Source organism: Lagenorhynchus albirostris, chromosome 2 (genome assembly GCF_949774975.1).
Source record: "Lagenorhynchus albirostris chromosome 2, mLagAlb1.1, whole genome shotgun sequence".
Lineage (NCBI taxonomy): Eukaryota > Metazoa > Chordata > Mammalia > Artiodactyla > Delphinidae > Lagenorhynchus > Lagenorhynchus albirostris.
This window is the reverse complement of record NC_083096.1, coordinates 45312521-45328119: the sequence shown is the minus strand read 5'-3', so window position 1 is coordinate 45328119 and position 15599 is coordinate 45312521. Positions and strand designations below refer to the sequence as shown.

The 15599-nt window shown below is 40.7% G+C and overlaps 1 protein-coding gene and 1 long non-coding RNA gene across 2 annotated transcripts in view; one reads left to right on the top strand and one right to left on the bottom strand.

Moving 5' to 3' along the window:
* The window catches only part of LOC132510028 (uncharacterized), a 55009-nt gene extending 52381 nt beyond the window's left edge, over nucleotides 1–2628 (bottom strand). Inside the window, exons 1-2 of the long non-coding RNA XR_009537216.1 lie at nucleotides 2447–2628; nucleotides 1218–1321 (exon numbers count right to left, since the gene is read on the bottom strand). This is a non-coding gene — a long non-coding RNA (uncharacterized LOC132510028). The remainder of the gene's footprint in view (nucleotides 1–1217; nucleotides 1322–2446) is intronic.
* A 237-nt stretch (nucleotides 2629–2865) lies between these two features.
* Nucleotides 2866–15599, top strand: part of RNF2 (ring finger protein 2) — a 56302-nt gene continuing 43568 nt past the window's right edge. The window contains exon 1 of the mRNA XM_060131682.1: nucleotides 2866–3102. The gene's annotated coding sequence lies outside the window, so the exon portion shown is untranslated. The remainder of the gene's footprint in view (nucleotides 3103–15599) is intronic.

Sequence of the window (15599 nt, the reverse complement as noted above, 5' to 3'; positions counted from 1 at the left end):
TACATAGCTTGTTATTAACAAACTATTGGTGGCCTGCAATTTTCATCTCAGATAAGCAGATAACAATTAGATATTTGGAGCACAGCTGAAAAGAAATCCATGGAGTGGATATAGAATAGGCAGGCGTGAATTTCCATTTGAGACACACTGCCTAAACAGAGAAAGCCTCTGGGGGACTAAATGCAATCTTGATAGGAATGTCTGCTTTTAAGTGGTAAAGTGAGGCAAACCAAGCTCATATGAACTATTCTATTTCATATACACACTGGGATCAAAGATTCCCAGTCTTTCATTCTCTTAACGCCTATTTAAGGAGCATCTATTACATGCCAAGCATTGTGCTAGGTATACGCTGGTGAACAAGATTTCTGCTCTTAAGGAACTTGTGCCCTAGTTACATTAATATCTTTATTCCAAGCACTCGGCAAAGTGTTAGCACATAGTAGATGCTCAGTAGAAGTCGACTGAGCTGAACTAATCTAATTTTGTAGCATTACCATAGCAGAAAGCCAGTAAAGAGATGATTTTTGTGATCAGAGATATCTACCCAATTCACCATGTGATTAACAGGGTACTACTTCTGAAGTTTTGAGGGAAAAGAAACTTTCTAACTAGAGTTCATCTAGTATTATACAGTATTAATTTAATGTCTTCCTGCTTAAAATATAGTTATCACTTCCAATTAGTACATTTAACAAAGGAGCAGGGTGTTAGTAGAAAATGTTTTTCAGGGTGGTATCCCTCATGCCAGGTCGAAAAATTAGCAAAAAGAATATAGCCTGGATATGTCAAATCACTATTGACAGGCTGACTATGGACTTGACATTGATTTAATACACAATTAAAACAAAGGGGAAGAAAAATGGAAAGACCATTCTATTTATATGCTAATCAACTCTTAACAAGTACAGAGAGTTTATGTTTTGAAAGCATACCTTTCTTGAAGCCACTCAAAAGAGCTAGTGTTATGAAATAAAACTTCTTAGAGTTTTTTCATAATATCTAGAAGCTGACTGGTGGGGTCAGGGTGATTGACGTCAGTATTGGCCACCAATATCACCACCTCTTCTGAACTCAGTTCAGCCTCAGCTCAAGGACTCAGTCCCCTTGCAGATGGAGGAGGCTATGTAACTAGTTTTAGCCAATGACATGTGATCAGCGATCTGTTTCCTTCCCAAGCTAAGGCTATGAAAAGTTCAAAGGGATTCTTTACTCACTTTCTTCCTCTGCCACAGAGAGTCAGTTGCTGTGTTCTGGGTGATACAGCTACAAGATGGTGAGCCCTCTGTCAATCTGGAGCCCTCTGTCAGTCCTGGAGTGACTGAAATAGAATGAGTCTGATTCACATGAAGCATGAGCAAGCAATAAACTTCTGTTGTGTTAAGGCACGGAGATTTCTTACTATACCATAACACAGCCTTTCCTGATTAAGGTAGTCAGGGAAGGCCCATAATACTCAGTCCAAGTTTCTGAGTAAGAGATAAAATAGATAATGAGTTCCATTAATTTGTCAGTAGTGTCTTTCATATTAAGGATGCTAGCCTGAGGTCTAGCTTTTTAATCACATTTAATCCAGATATCCCATAAGTTTTCCATCAATTGTCCTGTGAATTTTTTTAAAGTACCATATTTAACTTTTATCCATAAAGTTCCTATGCTTTTTACAGATGATCACTTTCCTCAACATCAATTGAATTTCTTAAACTAACCACACATTATTTTCATAAGCATTTTGACTAAAGCAAAACGTTCTGAATTATGAGCAGCATTAATTGAACATGTGCAGTTGTGAACAAAGAAGGGAGATGCTTCTGCAACTGTCCTGTCTCTAGAAAGTGGACCTTGTAGAAGCAGAAGCATTCCTAATTATTTGGATTTTTTTTTTCCACATTGGAAAAAGACCTTAACCTTGAAGGGCTGGTAGAATCTGAGAATTGTCATTTCTTATTTAAAGCTTTAGATAGTTAGTGACAGTTTTGAAGTCACTGTCTTTGCTCTTGTTTACCTTAATGGATTGTTAGGTAGGGCACACAGCGTGTTGTGTTTAATATTTTAATGCCTGTCTTCTTTCTTTCTACCTATCCAAAGCTAACACTCACAGTCCTACTCGACTCCGAGCTCCTCAGGAAATCTCCCCTGAACACACCAGCTGGAACGGTTCCTTTGCTTTTCCAAAATCTTATGTAAATTCATACCATTTATTTGGCATTGCTTGTAGAGAGTTTTACAGAATTCAAAAGCTGGAAAGGACCTAAGAATCATTCAACACAATCCTCTCATTTTGCAAATGAGGAAAGTAAAGTCCAGAGCTATTATATAATTTAGTTAAGTCACATAGTTAAGAGACACATTGGAAGCTATAAACCCAGTTCGCCCAATCCCCAGTGCAGTCCATTCCTTCGTGCCACAAGTGCCTTCACATTTACTATTTGGTAGCGTTGGTTACCTTTTCCAGAGAACAGGTCATCTCACCAATAGTATATCTTGAGTTCACGGAACTCTTTCGTTACTTCAGTTTGTAGCTTAATTTATACACATTTTATATACTCTTTGGTAGACTAACTGGTTGTGTTTTAGGGAGTCACAGGCGAGAGCAGGAGTCCGAACCCGATCCCCAGCAGCCGGCCAGGGAGGCTTAATGGGGGTCACAGGTAGGGTCAGGAGACCTCAAGGAGAGAGAACGCCGAGTACGAAGTTGCGCAGTCGTCATCCGGGCATTGGCCGGGGGCTCCGTTGCCCCGCGGAGGGCGCCGGGGGGCGGGGCCGGACGGCCCGGGGCGGGGCGGTGGCTCGGGTCCTCCTGGCAGCACGCGGCGGCGCCCCCTCCCCTTGCGCCACGGGCCTCCTGGCGCAGTGCACGTCCCCGTCCCGCGCCTCCGCCCCCTCGCCCACTAGCTCCTTCCCGCCCTCTCCGCTGCGCCGGCCGAGCCGGCTTCCCCTCGGTCTCTCATGAATATTGAGCGGCCCCTGTTGTATTTCCCGAGCTCCATTGCGGAAGCCGAGGCTCGCCATATTGTGCGGCGGCGCCGGCAGCCGCGGCACCCTGTACCTGAGTCTCGCTCCGGCCGCGGCTAGCGCAGCCCCGGACTGGAGCAGGAGCCGGTGAGCGGGGCGGGCGGGTAGGCGAGGGGCGCGGAAGCGGCGGGCTCGGCCGTGCGTTAGCTCGGCGTGGCTGCGGGAGGCTGACGGCCGCCCCGGGGCCGGGGGGGGGTGTGTTCGCGGGGGTGTGAGGAGAGATGGCGCCGCCACCCCCGGCCGCTCTCGGGGCGGGGATGGCGGGGGAGGCGGCTTCTCATTGTTCCCGTTTCTTCGAGGGTCTTGGCGGGGGTGGGGAGTCCGGCTTGGGGAGGACCCCGTGGGCGAATCTCGGGGATTCCTTCCTTCGTGCGAACCGCTCGCTCCTCGGCGCGGAGGCCGGGGCTGCGGTGCGGCCCCCTCGCCTCCCGGGGCGGGGACCCCAACCTCTCCACGTCCGCTCTCCGGGGGCGAACCGCGTGGAATGCAGGGTTTTCCTCCCCGGGCTTCCCCCTCGCAGCCGGGTGTGTGTGTCCGCACTGTGGAGGGTGAGGTAGGGGCGCTTTGTGCAAATAGCCCGCTTCCCCCCGGGGTGCTGGAGTCAGGGTTCGAGTGTAGAGGCGCTCCTCGGCGTCGGGGTTCTCTGTAGGCTGCGGGGAGACCCCTCCTGGTTAAAACATTCCTGGACTGCCGCTTGCTTGCTCGGGAGTATCTGTTGCTGCTTTCTGAAACCTCGAGGTTGCCCCGGAGGAGTCGTGGGGGGAGGGGGTGTCTTGGTTTGTTTCTGATGGAAGCTTCGCGTTTTGAACCCAGTCGTGTACGCTGAGGTCTTTGGTACCGACTGTCGCCGGGGAGCCCTCGTCCTGGTTGTCAGGATCATTTCCCTCCTATAGACGTTGCCTCCCTGCTCCCAGAGATACTGTTAGTAAAAATTGGTGTCTAAAACTTTGAGGTTCATTGCGATTATTTGGCTCCTAAGACCAATTATAGGCTTATCTCCTTGAATCTTTTTGGGGTATCTAGTGCCTGGCTGTTAGAAGTTTTAGAGAATGTGTACCTTTACGTGGTAAAATGGTTTGAAAATGTCAGGTTTCTCGAAGGTGTGTAAAGATACTTGTTTGCTGTGAAAAGGGTAGCTTTGCATTCGGTATTGTAGTAATATGGTTTACTTCTTTTAAAAAGTAAAAAAATTGAGACATGGTTTCATTGTTTTACACTGAGAATTATGTTTAAAACTAATGTGTGTGTGATTTGCATCACACAGTCTACTTTTGGTAGTTCCAAGATGATCAGCTGGAATACTTAGTGTAATTGGCAGATAATCTACTTTCCTCACTTGCATTAGAGTGTAGTTGTTGAGTATTTTAATAACTTAGATTGGTGTTAGAGCTTGGTTTTAAAGTGAGTGTTTCATCCTTTGACTTATAAAGCATTTAAATGGCAGCAATATGACTCTTGGTTATTCCTTTTTTCCCCTAAAATTTCTACTTGTCACAATCAACAGGTATCTTTTAAAATCTTGTTTGTACGTTTAATGTGATTTTTAGTAAAATAATGGGTAGTTATATAAGACTCCATTTTCCAAGGCTAACACAGCAAATATGGCCCCTTACTTTTTCTAAGGATTGGAGATAATTTCCTTCAGGTACCGTTGTGGAATACACATTTGAGGTAAACTATAGTAGTTGTGAGAGTGAAATGGAGAATTTATGGAGGAATACTGCCTGAGTAGGCTAGTCCGCTTGAGTATTAGAAAAATATGCTGATGGTCCTCAAATGTGCTGCATAGAAAGATTTTAAATTAGAACCATTAATATACTGTAGGCAATGCAGACATTCAACAGACTGCGAATTTTGAGTTTTTTCCTCTGCCTGTGTGGAACACTCAGACTGCTAGCTCCCAGGTTTGTGTGGATAGAAATATGGAGCAGATCAGCAAACATCTTTGGAATTTCATTTGTCTATTACTGACCTGCAGCATGTGGTGTCAGGTCTGTCTCTTTAATTTGATTTATTCGTGATTTGTGTTTATATTATGCAGTCTTTGGAGTAAAGGTGATATATGTCTAATGAATAATATATAACCAGATGTTTCAGTGACAGTTTCTTTTCTATACATTAGCACAGAAGCATAATTCCTTCTAGCAAGAAAAGTGAGTTAACATTAAAATACACTTTATTAAAATTACGGCAGCATTTCTGGTGTGACTTAAAGCACCTCACACCTTTGTATCGACTCATTTGTTAAATCTGGGGAAACTAGACAATGTATCACAGTTTGCAGTTTTTAAAAAGGGAAAAATACTGTGAGATTATGTACAGTCTGAGGGCATACAGATCTACACTTGATTTTTAATTAATGTTTGTTACGCATGGTGTGGAAGACAGACATTGTCGTCAGACATTAGTTATTTAATTTCCTGATGTTTTTCATTTCTTTGGAATCTTTCAAGATATCAGTAAGTTATTATAGTAACTTATTGAATGTTTATTTGCATTTAAGTGAGTAGATCCCCATATAATTTGGGTACAAAGGTACAGTAAAATTTACCCTGTCCATTCTCTGTAGATCCAGATATCCTGTCTATTCCCCACCGTCCCCGTCCCCCCATACTTTCACTTTGTCTACCTAATGTGTCAGACGGGTCCTCTGGTGTCTCTTGTAAGGTGTATAGCTTGGTTGATTTTACATGGATATACTGACTGTGGTAATGGGACTTTTGGCAGTTAAGTAGCAGCTGGTGTTAGTATGTCCATGGGCAGGAGCTAGGTGATGAGTCCCCGAATTATGCTAAGGGAGTAGGTGGCCCCCTCTCCACTTCTATGCTTTGTGGAGGAACCCCAGTGGAACTGGCATGGACTTTCAACTTTAAAATTTTTTTCACTTCTCTTTTGTCTTATGGATGTTAGGCAGTCGAAGTGGGCTAATAGTCTCGGGCTAGTGATACCTTTTCTTGGATGCTCAGGAACTATATACATACGTTACTAAGAATTCTGAGAAAGATTCTCATTGCTTGAATTTTCCTTCTCTCTACGTATCTGCCATTTTGTCATAATTTTAAAAAATCAATTTATTAAGTACAATAATGAAAAATTATTATTATTATTATTTTTGCGGTACGTGGGCCTCTCACTGTTGTGGCCTCTCCCGTTGCGGAGCACAGGCCCCGGACGCACAGGCTCAGCGGCCATGGCTCACGGGCCCAGCCACTCCGCGGCATGTGGGATCTTCCCGGACCGGGGCACGAACCCGTGTCCCCTGCATCGGCAGGCGGACTCCCAACCACTGTGCCACCAGGGAAGCCCGAAAAATTATTTTTGATATTAACCTCAGATTAAATTGTCTAATGAGGGCATTTTATTAAATGAAGTAACAAACCATAACATTTGAACAAAGCATTTTGGTCATTTGTTTTCAACAGTTGTGTTGATTTGGGGCTCTCCTGCAAGAGGGATTTCTTTTTGTTCCTATGCTGTAGCGTGTAGTTGTAGTTTATGAAGAAGTTGTATTCTAAACGTCAGTGCATAAAATGAAAAACACATGTAGTAAGAAATTATGCTTGAAAATCCCTTAGGATAGGAAAACATACCAATAAGTTCAGTTCAGCTTTAGTGTTGGAATAGATTGTTGTTTCTTTTGTTGAACACTAGATGAAGTAGTCAGCCTGCAGTATGGGCTGTGTTGAACACAGCAAAAAGGAAAAAAGTCTTTAAATATAAGAATCACATTCAGCGTGGCATCATGCTCATACCAGGAGAGGCTTGTGGGAACTGAGACCACTGAGGAACAGCAGACCAGCTCCACTATCTCACATTTTCTCTAGGATACATGTGCTCTAGTGAGAGGATGTGGGGGTGTGTGCTTGGAATAGCCTGAACTGTTTAAATGTTTCTCGTTTCCTCTCTTTTTTTTTCCTTTGCAAGCTGGATAGTTTAAATCACAAAAGTTAAATGATTTTCTTGTTGCAATTTAATAGACACTAATTTAAAGGGTTTGGTGGTTTTTTTTCCTAAAATATATTTTACCTATAACTCCAATGTTCCTTTGCTTTTCCCTTCAGTAAAGAAGCAAGGTATCTCAGAGGAGAGCAGCTAGAATCACTGTGATTAACAATGTATTAGTGTCCAAAAGAGAAAACAAACTTCAATAGGAATTTGAACAGAGGGGATTTAATATAGGGAGATGGTTAGATGAGTGTTAAGAGCAAAAAGAGAACGTTATAGTAATCAGTTAAAGAGCTCAGAGAAGAGGTTCTACTGGCCTGGTTCTGAACTTTTGAGGTCAGCCTTGTTGAGCTGCTGATTAGTTCTGGGGGATACTGAAAGAAGCTGGAGGCTGGAACCAATTGCTGCTGCCAGTAACTGGAAGGGAGTCCCCTCACCCATCTTCCTGCTTTCCCATCTCCATTCATTACCACCATTGGCAAAGCCTAACAGGGAGCCCCCTGGCAGAAGAGTTGGTGAAATACAGTTGCACAGTCTCAGCCTAAGCACCACAGAGCAGTCTAGAGTGGTGGTTTTGGAGTTGAGAAACAGGGAGTAAATTACCTGCACAAGTAGTATAGATTCAAATAATTTAAATAGGGAATCCTGTCCTTACCTTGTCTGTTCAGAAAACATATATTGATTATGTTCTGTGTGCCAGACCTTCTGCTAGGGATTAGGGATAGAAAAATGAAGCGAATAGGGTCTCTTATTCAATTGAATAAGCAGAGATGACAAACTACCATACAGTGTGTTAAATGCAGTAACAGATAAGTGATATGCTTTGGGAACCCAAAGGACATAGCAGCCTACTTGCCTCTTCTCTTCCCAGCTAAACCTAATGACTACTGTTTTTATTTGGTATCTTGATCAAATCCAATTTCATTCTGTTTGACTGCTGTCCTATGAAAGCTGTTTCTCTGAGATGCCTTAGATTTATCATGCAGTTATTGTCATTAGTTAAGCATTTCTCTGTGCTTTATTTTTCTAGATTATAAAGACCATCATTTTCTCTGTACTTATAGCCTAGCCTAGTATTTCACACATAGAAGATGTTTGAGGAATATTCATTTTTGCAGTGGATAATGGGAATTAAAGTATTGCTCATTACCTTTGTAGACATTGTTTCCTCCTTCCAAGGTCACTAGAAAATAGTTTGGCTAGAGTGTTATGATCTTATAGATATGTGAATTGAAAGATTTAAATAATTGGTTAATATAAACTATATAGTACAAGTAACTGATCTACAAATAGGACTTTGGATTTCTGATGTGTTGTATTCCAGATCCAGCAGTTTTGGCAGGGATTTTGTTTGATGGCTAAATACAATCCTCTTCTACTTCTCATTTTAGAGCCTAATGTTCTAAAATCTCAAATTATTTTGGGGTGGGGGGAGGAAGAAAAGAAGCCCCTCCTTTTATTTCTTAAAAATAAAAACATCATGCAGTTTCTATTTACATTGTTTTTTTTAGCTGTCTACTGTTTTCTTTTTTCTACTCACTGTGTTGATTACACTACCTCTGTTAGCTATTGTAAAATGTGCAAATCTGCATACTTCATTTCGACTTCTTTTTTAGAAGAGTATTCTGTGTGTTTCCCCCACCATACACAGACTATGTTGATTTAACTTAAAACCAACTGATTTTTCACTTATAAAAAGATGTATGCCTCCATGCCAGTAATTGCATTAAATCCTCACTATTTACACTATTTACTGTATAGAGTCTAATTCAGTCTGGGACGGCTGTCTGTATAGAGTCTAATTCAGTCTGGGACAGCTGTCTGTATAGAGTCTAATTCAGTCTGGGACGGCTGTCTTGGAATCCAGCCAAATGTTTTGTAGGCTTTCCTGTATTACAGAAGGGGTAGTGTTGTGTATAGTAGAAGGAGCTTCAGAATTGAAGGCAGGAGGCTTGGTTTCTAGGTCTGGTTCCACTACTAGCAAGATTCTTGGCCTTTCTGTTTTCTTTTCTATAAAAATAATAATAATAAAAAATAGCACTCTCGTTGACCTTCCATGTTATTTGTAAAGGTTTAAGAGGTAATGTAAAGAGCATTGTAAATGTAAGAGGGTGTATTTGAAGAAAGAGAGAGGGACAGATTGATCTGTGGCATGGATCTTGAAAGAGAGAAAGACAGAGATTGATCTGCGGCATAGTTGTGTGTCTACTTTCAAGTTTTTGAGTCTCCATATTTAAAAGAAGATTTTTAGGGTGAAATGGAGTGTGGGAGGAGTTGTAGATGTCCTATAACCCTACTTTTCCCAAGTCTGGTCAATAGTGTAGTATTCCCAATCTCCTTAAATAATTGTCTGTTAAGGTTGATGTGCTTCATTAATTTCCTTTCACCAGGGCTAAATATCTTATGTCATGAGACAATACCCCAAATTTATACACTTAGGCACAGAACTACCACTTTGCAGATTGTTTAAATGACAAGGGCCTAAGGGAGTAGAAGAAATAGATGCTGTTACTATTTTGACTGGAAATTACCTATTTTGGTTTTGTTTTATTTATGTTGTTTTGTAATATCAATTACAGAAAATCTCCGTGCTTTTATTTTTTTGGTTACGTCAGGTCTTAGTTGCGGCACGTGGGCGCTTTAGTTGTGGCATGTGAACCCTTAGTTGCTGCGTGCATGTGGGATCTAGTTCTCTGAACAGGGAGCAAACCTGGGCCCTCTGCATTGGGAGCTTGGAGTCTGAACCACTGCACCACCAGGGAAGTCCCTCTCTGTGCTTTTAAAAAGACACTTAGCAAGATTAGAAATTATACCTGTTGTTTAGTTTTTTTTTTATTAACACCTTTATTGGAGAATAATTGCTTTACAGTGGTGTGTTAGTTTCTGCTGTATAACAAAGTGAATCAGCTATACATACACTTATATCCCCATATCTCCTCCCTCTTGCGCTTCCCTCCCACCTTCCCTATCCCCCACCCCCACCCCCCCCACCCCCGCCAGGTGGACACAAAGCACGGAGCTGATCTCCCTGTGCTGTGCAGCTGCTTCCCACTAGCTATCTATTTTACATTTGGTAGTGTATATATGTCCACGCCACTCTCTCACTTCGTCCCAGCTTACTCTTCCCCTCCCCATGTCCTCAAGTCCATTCTCTAGGTCTGTGTCTTTATTGCTGTCTTGCCCCTACGTTCTTCAGACACATTTTTTTTTTTAAGATTCCATATGTATGTGTTAGCATATGGTATTTGTTTTTCTCTTTCTGACCTCACTCTGTACGACAGTCTCTAGGTCCATCCACCTCATTGCAAATAACTCAATTTAGTTTCTTTTTATGTTGTTTAGTTCTAATGAATTTAATTTCTTATCCTTGATCTTAAAAGGTTTTTTTTGTTTCTTTGTGGGTAAATATGAACAATTTTTTTTGAATTTTATTTTATTTTTTTATATAGCAGGTTCTTATTAGTTATCCTTTTATAGATATTAGTGTATATATGTCAATCCCAATCTCCCAGTTCCTCACACCACCACCACCACCATCATGCCCCGCCACTTTTCCCACTTGGTGTCCATACATTTGTTCTCTACATCTGTGTCTCCATTTCTGCCCTGCAAACCGGTTCATCTGTACCATTTTTCTAGGTTCCACATATATGCGTTAATATACAGTATTTGTTTTTCTCTTTCTGACTTACTTCACTGTATATGACAGTCTCTAGATCCATCCACATCTCCACAAATGACCCAATTTCATTCCTTTTTATGGCTGACTAATATTCCATTGTATATACGTACCACATCTTCTTTATCTGTTCGTCTGTCGACGGACATTTAGGTTGCTACCATGACCTGGCTATTGTAAATAGTGCTGCAGTGAACATTGGAGTGCATATGTCTTTTTGAATTATGGTTTTCTCTGGGTATATGCCCAGTAGTGGGATTGCTGGGTCCTATGGTAATTTTATTTTTAATTTTTTAAGGAAGCTCCATGCTGTTCTCCATAGTGGCTGTATCAATTTACATTCCCACCAACAGTGCAAGAGGGTTCCCTTTTCTCCATACCCTCTTCAGCATTTGTTGTTTGTAGATTTTCTGTTGATGCCCATTCTAACTGCTGTGAGGTGGTACTTCATTGTAGTTTTGATTTGCATTTCTCTAACAATTAGTGATTAGCAGCTTTTCATGTGCTTCTTGGCCATCTGTATGTCTTCTTTGGAGAAATGTCTACTTAGGTCTTCTGCCCATTTTTTGATCGGGTTGTTTGTTTTTTAATATTGAGCTGCATGAGCTGTTTATATATTTTGGAGATTAATCCTTTGTCTGTTTATTCGTTTGTGAATATTTTCTCCCATTTTGAGGGTTGTCTTTTCGTCTTGTTTGTAGTTTCCTTTGCTTTGCAAAAGCTTTGAAGTTTCATTAGGTCCCATTTGTTTATTTTTGTTTTTAATTGCGTTACCCTAGGAGGTGGATCAAAAGAGATCTTGCTGTGATTTATGTCTAAGAGTGTTCTTCCTATGTTTTCCTCTAAGAGTTTTATAGTGTTCAGTCTTACATTTAGGTCTCTAATCCATTTTGAGTTTTTTTGTGTGTGTATGGTGTTAGGGAGTGTTCTGATTTCATTCTTTTACATGTAGCTGTCCAGTTTTCCCAGCACCACTTATTGAAGAGGCTGTCTTTTCTCCATTGTATATCCTTGCCTCGTTTGTCATAGATTAGTTGACCATATGTGCGTGGGTTTATCTCCGGGCTTTCTATCCTGTTCCATTGATCTTTATTTCTGTTTTTGTGCCAGTACCATATTGTCTTGATTACTGTAGCTTTGTAATATAGTCTGAAGTCAGGGCGTCTGATTCCTCCAGCTCCATTTTTTCCCTCAAGACTGCTTTGACTATTCGGGGTCCTTTGTGTCTCCATACAAATTTTAAGATTTTTTGTTCTAGTTCCGTAAAAAAATGCCATTGGTAATTCGATAGGGATTGCATTGAGTCTGTAAATTGCTTTGGGTAGTATAGTCATTTTTGCAATATTGATTTTTCTAGTCCAAGAACATGGTATATCTCTCCATCTGTCTGTATCATCTTTAATTTCTTTCATCAGTGCCTTACAGTTTTCTGCATACAGGTCTTTTGTCTCCCTAGGTAGGTACTTTATTCTCCCTTATTCTCCCCTAAGTATTTTATTCTTTTTGTTGCAGTGGTAAATGGGAGTGTTTCCTTAATTTCTCTTTCAGATTTTTCATCATTAGTGTATAGGAATGCAAGAAATTTGTGTGCATTACTTTTGTATCCTGCAACTTTACCAAATTCATTGATTAGCTCTAGCAGTTTTCTGGTGGCATCTTTAGGATTCTCTGTGTATAGTATCATGCCATGTGCAAACAGTGACAGTTCTACCTTATCTTTTCCAATTTGTATTCCTTTTATTTCTTTTTCTTCTCTGATTGCAGTGGCTAGGACTTCCAAAACTCTGTTGAATAATAGTGACAAGAGTGGACATCCTTGTCTTTTTCCTGATCTTAGAGGAAATACTTTCAGTTTTTCACCATTGAGAATGATGTTTACTGTGGGTTTGTTGTATATGGCCTTTATTATGTTGAGGTAGGTTCCCTCTATGCCCACTTTCTGGAGAGTTATCATAGATGGGTGTTGAATTTTGACAAAAGCTTTTTCTGCATCTATTGAGATGATCATATGTTTTTTATTCTTCAGCTTGTTTACATGGTGTATTACATTGATTTGCGTATTTTGAAGAATCCTTGCATCTCTGGGATAAGTCCCATTTAATCATGGTGTATGATCCTTTTAATGTATTGTTGGATTCTGTTTGCTGGTATTTTGTTAAGGATTTTTGCATGTATATTCATGAGTGATATTGGTCTGTAATTTTCTTTTTTTGTTGTATCTTTGTCTGGTTTTGGTATCAGGGTGATGGTGGCCTCATAGAATGAGTTTGGGATTGTTTCTTCCTCTGCAGTTTTTTGGAAGAGTTTGAGAAGGATGGGTATTAGCTCTTCTCTAAATGTTTGATAGACTGTGAAGCCATCTGGTCCTGGACTTTTGTTTGTTGGAACATTTTTTTTTTTTTAGCGGTACGCGGGCCTCTCACTGTTGTGGCCTCTCCCGTTGTGGAGCACAGGCTCCGGACGCACAGGCTCAGCGGCCATGGCTCATGGGCCCAGCCGCTCCGCGGCATGTGGGATCTTCCTGGACCGGGGCACGAACCTGTGTCCCCTGCATCGGCAGGTGGACTCTCAACCACTGCACCACCAGGGAAGACCTGTTGGAACATTTTTTTTTTTTTTTTTTGCGGTACGTGGGCCTCTCACTGCTGTGGCCTCTCCCGTTGCGGAGCACAGGCTCTGGACGCGCAGGCTCAGCGGCCATGGCTTACGGGGCCAGCTGCTCTGCGGTATGTGGGATCCTCCCAGACCGGGGCACGAACCCATGTCCCCTGCATCGGCAGGCAGACACCCAACCACTGCGCCACCAGGGAAGCCCCTGTTGGAACATTTTAAATCACAGTTTCAATTTCATTACTTGTGATTGATCTGTTCATATTTTCTATTTCTTCCAGGTTGTCCATTTTATTGGCATAGAGTTGCTTGTAGTAGTCTCTTAGGATGCTTTGTATTTCTGCGGTGTCTGTTATAACTTCTCCTTTTTCATTTTTAATTTTATTGATTTGAGTTCTCTCCCTCTTTTTCTTGATGAGTCTGGCTAATGGTTTATCAATTTTGTTTATCTTCTCAATGAACCAGCTTTTAGTTTTACTGATCTTTGCTGTTCTTTTCTTTGTTTCTATTTCATTTATTTCTGCTCTGATCTTTATGATTTCTTTCCTTCTGCTAACTTTGGGTTTTGTTTGTTCTTCTTTCTCTAGTTCCGTTAGGTGTAAGGTTAGTTTGTTTATTTGAGATTTTTTTTGTTTCTTGAGGTAGGCTTGTATAGCTATAAACTTCCCTCTTGGAACTGCTTTTGCTGCATCCCATGGGTTTTGAATCGTCGTGTTTTCATTGTCATTTGTCTCTAGGTGTTTTTTGATTTCCTCTTTGATTTCTTCAGTCATCTCTTGGTTATTTAGTTATGTATTGCTTAGCCTCCGTGTGTTTGTGTTTTTTACGTTTTATTCCGTGTAGTTGATTTCTAATCTCATAGTGTTGTGGTCAGAAAAGATGCTTGATACAATTTCAGTTTTCTTAAATTTACTGAGGCTTGATTTGTGACCCAAGATGTGATCTATCCTGGAGAATGTTGCGTGCGCACCTGAGAAGCAAGTGTAATCTGCTGTTTTTGGATGGAATGTCCTATAAATATCAATTAAATCTATCTGGTCTGTTGTATCATTTAAAGCTTCTGTTTCCTTATTTATTTTCATTTTGGATGATCTGTCCATTGGTGTAAGTGAGGTGTTAAAGTCCTCCACTATTATTGTGTTACTGTCAATTTCCTCTTTCATAGCTGTTAGCAGTTGCCTTATGTATTGAGGTGCCCCTATGTTTGGTGCATATATATTTATAATTGTTATATCTTCTTCTTGGATTGATCCCTTGGTTATTATGTAGTGTCCTTCCTTGTCTCTTGTAACATTCTTTATTTTAAAGTCTATTTTATCTGATATGAGTATTGCTACTCCAGCTTTCTTTTGATTTCCATTTACGTGGAATATCTTTTTCCATCTGCTCACTTTCAGTCCTAGGTCTGAAGTGGGTCTCTTGTAGACAGCATATATATGGGTCTTGTTTTTGTATCCATTCAGCAAGCCTGTGTTTTTTGGTTGGAGCATTTAATCCATTCACATTTAAGGTAATTATCGATATGTATGTTCCTATGAACATTTTCTTAATTGTTTTGTGTTTGTTTTTGTAGGTCCTTTTTTTCTCTTGTTTCCTACTTAGAGAACTTCCAAATGCTCTACAAGCATTTGTAGTAGAGCTGGTTTAGTGGTGCTGAATTCTCTTAGCTTTTGCTTGTCTGTAAAGCTTTTGATTTCTCCATGGAATCTGAATGAAATCCTTGCCAGTTAGAGTAATCTTGGTTGTAGGTTCTTCCCTTTCATCACTTTAAATATGTCATGCCACTCCCTTCTGGCTTGTAGAGTTTCTGCTGAGAAATCAGCTGTTAACATTATGGGAGTTCTCTTGTATGTTATTTGTTGTTTTCCCTATTGCTTTCAGTAATTTATCTTTGTCTTTAATTTTTGCCAATTTGATTATTATGTGTCTCGGCATGTTTCTCTTTGGGTTTATCCTGCCTGGGACTCTTGTGCTTCTTGGACTTGGTGGCTGTTTCCTTTTCAATGTTAGGGAAATTTTCAACTATAATCTTTTCAAATATTTTCTCAGGTTCTTTCTCTCTCTCTTTTGCTTCTGGGACCCCTGTAATGAGAATGTTGTTGTGTTTAATGTTGTCCCAGAGATCTCTTAGGCTGTTTTCATTTCTTTGCATTGTTTTTTCTTCATTCTGTTCCGTGGCAGTGAATTCCACCAGTCTGTCATCCAGGTCACTTATCCGTTCTTCTTCCTCAGTTGTTCTGCTATTTATTCCTTCTAGTGTATATTTCATTTCCGTTATTGTATGTTTGTTCTTTAATTTTTCTCACTGTTTGTTCTTTAATTCTTCTAGGTCTTTGTTAAACATTTCTCG